Source organism: Diabrotica virgifera, chromosome 3 (assembly GCF_917563875.1).
Source record: "Diabrotica virgifera virgifera chromosome 3, PGI_DIABVI_V3a".
Taxonomy (NCBI): domain Eukaryota; kingdom Metazoa; phylum Arthropoda; class Insecta; order Coleoptera; family Chrysomelidae; genus Diabrotica; species Diabrotica virgifera.
This window is the reverse complement of record NC_065445.1, coordinates 163,564,686-163,569,020: the sequence shown is the minus strand read 5'-3', so window position 1 is coordinate 163,569,020 and position 4,335 is coordinate 163,564,686. Positions and strand designations below refer to the sequence as shown.

Sequence of the window (4,335 nt, the reverse complement as noted above, 5' to 3'; positions counted from 1 at the left end):
TAGATCTCTGGCGTATATAATGACGTGCAACAGTAAGTAAATTAGATGGACTGTAGGTTATATTTGGTTCTTGGGACATCAAAGTATATTTTTTAGACATTGGGTGCGTTCGGACGACCATAGCGGCTGGCTGGCAGCAGAAATCGGCTGAGTGGTTGCATCCAGCCGTGATAGGGAAAGCTTAGTAAATCTCTCAGCGGCTGGCTTCCAGCGGTGACGTCTGACAGCTACTGCTGGCTCAGCTGTCCAGCCGCTGTGGTCGTCCGAACGTACCCATTCCCTGGATATAGTCACTGATGTGACATACCTCCGATTTGTTTTTTCATGAGTTTTGTAAGAGAGACTAAAAACTTTTTTTATAGTCACCTCCTGTTTTCATATATTTTTTGACATGTTTTGTAGTAAATTCAACTATCTATTTACTACAAAACATGTCATTTTACATGTGATAGCAGATGATCCTAAAAATGGTTTTTCGTCTCCTACAAAATTCATGAAAAAGCAGATAGGAGAATTATTGTACATTACAATTCTCTGATGTTTGGGAAAAAGGGCTTAAGTCAGAATTGCACATCGATAATGTTTTGATGATTTCTACAGTACTGTAGTAGATTCTACTGTACATACAGTTTACATCTACAACAGTTTTTTTCTGGTCCAGAAATCATCAAAACATTATCAATGTGCAATTCTGACTTAAGTCCTTTTTGCCAAACATAAAAAACAATCTGGTCATAACTGACCAATGAGCAATTTTAATTTAACCTAAATTACTACTGTTTCTTAAAATGAAGAGCTTACCCCATAGCGTCTCTTATCTAATCTAACAAGATCGTGCACTATTCTAACATACACAGGCACAGCACACAAGCACTATGCTCCGTTTTTCACTATCACCTATCACTCAAACTAGTTCAAAAGGCTTTGTCCTCTTCAATCTTCTAGTTTGCCCAGTAGGAGCTGGATTTCCTCGATATTCTTGAACTTATGAAGTTGTTGCTCGTGACCCTGCTATCTTCTTGATATTTGTTGATAAAGTAATAACTTATTATGCATGGACAATGTGGACTTTCTTCCAACTAGCCAATACACTTTTTATATCTCTCTTTTGCCTTTCATAGCCACAAGGCTATACATTTCCTTCTTGGTTTTTTTTTGTAGGCCACTTTCAGCTGATTCTAAAAAAAATTAAAATGAACGGTAATTTTTCTATTCTTTACAATTAAAAATCAAAAGAAATATGTACTATTTACAGGTAATAATATGCATGCATAAATGATTCGTTTCATAAAGAATAAAGAAAATTGAAAACGGATTCTATAATACTTACAAAATTGTTTAAACAAGAGATTAAGCCAGAGCCCAGAGCAAAAACTAGCAGGCAGTACAGCAAAAAAGCCACTAATTTCCATTTCCCACACCCCCTTATCGATGCATTTTTTTCCAATCAAAATTTTTACTAAATTTTTAGGTTATCGGTTATGGTTATCTTATGAAAATGAAATGTGATGACCAATGACCACGCGACGCTACATAGATACTCGCGCGGCAAATTTGAAAATGAACGCAAATTGAACAGTAAATGGCCTCTCTTAAAAGGTTCGTTCCAAGACGACACATTTGTACGATCCCTTGAACGGCCACGAAATCGATTGGACTGTTTTAATGCGCAGAATCGCCCTTGAACGGTTTTCTTTCGATCCCGAACCAATTACCGGTACTAACCCTCTTGGAACGGATTTGTGTACCATTTCAATGCATTTCAAGTTCGAGTTGCGCCTGAGCCATTTTCAGTACGATTACCACAGTACCACTAGTAGTTTGCTAGATGGTTAGAAATTATCATTTCTAACATGTTCATTAAACATCACTTCAACTTCAAAATCTTCCTCAGAATCGATATCTGACATAAAATCGCTGTCTTCTATGAAAAAAAAAAAATAAATTATCCATATTTTTAAGATTAATTTGAAAAAAAAAGAATTAATAATTATTTAAACAAAAATCAAGATTCACTGGTACTAATAGCGTGGATTGTGGATTATTCTATTATTGAATCATCAGCTGATCTCATAGCAGTAACCAGTAAAAATGAAAACAATCCTAACTGCGCAAGTCAGTACAAATAGTTTCTGCTTGAAGGCATGTATCAAAAGGACCGTTCAGTTACCGATTTCGAAGCGGTACATGGATCGCTTGGAACAACATCGTGTACGATACGAATCATCGTTCATGTTCGCTTGGAACGCATTTTTTATAATGCGCATGACGAGGGCAGTACGAAGGACGGTTTTCATGTCACTTGGAACGGGCCTAAAAACTTGTAATGGAAAATTTTACCCCTCCAGGAAGACAATGTACTATGTTCATAGAATATCTTGTGGTAACTTTCCACCCATAATTTAATCAGATAGATGTTCACGGAATAGAACGGTAGTACCTACATTCCTGGAATGTTTTGTGTTGTTAGGATTAAACTTTTATTTTATTTATTCTTGAATATTTCCTATTGTTAAACATTGTAACCAATAATTTACAAATAAGATTTTCATTACATTACATAAAATCAAAAACATGTTTTGGATATTAAACTATATAGTTTGTTTATAATTGTAATAATTGTATATACAATTTTGAATTAAGATTTAATCTTTTCGATTTAAACTACAGTAAAACCTGTGTTACCGGCCCCCTGTACTAACGGTCAGTTTAAAAATTCCCCAAACCAATTACAGTAAAACCTGTCAGTAACGGCCACTAAAAATGAAAAAGCTATTGGCCGATATAGAAAGGTGACCGGTATTGCCAGTTTTTGTAGTCTAGATATAATTGGTTTGGGGAATATTTAAACTGGCCGTTAGTACAGGTGGCCACTAACACAAGTTTTACTGTATATCTAGACTACAAAAACTGGCAATAACGGCCACCTTTCTATATCGGCCAATAGTTCTTTCATTTTAGTGGCCGTTACTGACAGGTTTGACTGTATTTCATTAACGTAAAGTTAACGCGTAAGTTAATATTTTATTGAATTATTTTGCTATTTGATCCCGTAATTGGTATAATGTGTCCAATATAATATATAGGCGTTCATAAAACGTCCGTATTTCGTCCAGTATGGACGTCCAAAGGACGTTCAACGTCGGATGTCCAAAGGACGTCCATATTTATTCCGTCCGAAGGACGTCCATATTTATTCCTTCCGAAGGACGTCCAACATGGGACGTCCGTTTATAGTCCATGGACGTAAGGACCAAAAATGGACCTATTTTGGACGTCCAAAGGACGTCGTGTGCTATTAGGGATGACTCTCTATTGTAGTTGCAACCGCAATTGGATAAAAGTGAAATTCGAATAATGCCAGAAATACTATAACCGTCCAAAGTGATAGTGTGAAATTAGAATCAAATGATTATGTATAAATCATATTGATAATAGTTATAAATAGTAGCTGTATTTTTTAAATAAACAGATTTGATAAGTTATATTATTTTTCTACAGTTGGTATGTTTTAATAAATATATTTTAAGACTACTGACAGTATTGTTGGTACTTTGGATCTTTTATTTATAGTAGAGGATCCAATATAATGTCGATCTGCACCGATCTGTTTAATAATGGATTAAAATTATTGGATATGTAATTTAGTATGGTAACAATTATAAAAACCAAGGGGTGCCCGATATAATTTTGTTCTGACTATAATTAACATACATACATAATCGAAAACCTCTTATACCCGAAGGTGTCGAGGTGTACAAGCTCTCTTAAATTTTTTTCTACAAATGTACACCACTCTTTTCTGTCTCTAGCTAGTTCCTTCGGCTCACTCTATGTCTTCCCTCTTTCTTTGAGAATCTTGCTTATGCTATTGTTCCATGTTTTTCTTGGTCGTTCTGTACAGTGTATGCCAGTAGTACAGTCTCATTTACGCATTCAGTATTATTTTCTGTCATCCATGGTTGAAATTTAGCGTATTCCTTGTCATAGATACGTTTATTTGGTAATAGATTCTCAGTCGCTTTATTGGCTTTTTTTCAGAAATATTGAATTTCTCTTGCATTCTGACTTTTTTGACAATTTCACATAGAAAAACTTTGTTTATGTTAATACCAAATTGCTAACCAACATCACTTTTCTAGCAACAGTACTAAATACCTGCTGCGATACAGTATTTCTTCTAATTTATTATATTATAAAATTAAAACTTTAACTGACGCAATGAACCGCTATGACACAAAATTTTATATTCACCACGTGCATAATTATGTAATTTATAAGCTTGTCGCCCTTAGGGTATAAACATCTATTTAATGCCCTTGATACATAAATAAC

At 34.7% G+C, this 4,335-nt stretch overlaps 1 long non-coding RNA gene across 1 annotated transcript; it reads right to left on the bottom strand.

The window, feature by feature from the left end:
• Nucleotides 1-270: 270 nt before the first annotated feature.
• Nucleotides 271-1,936, bottom strand: LOC126882211 (uncharacterized). The gene is made up of 2 exons (XR_007697226.1): nt 1,331-1,936; nt 271-1,178 (listed from the first exon to the last, which is right to left on the bottom strand). It is a non-coding gene; the product is annotated as an uncharacterized LOC126882211 (long non-coding RNA).
• Between the last annotated feature and the right edge of the window lie 2,399 nt (nt 1,937-4,335).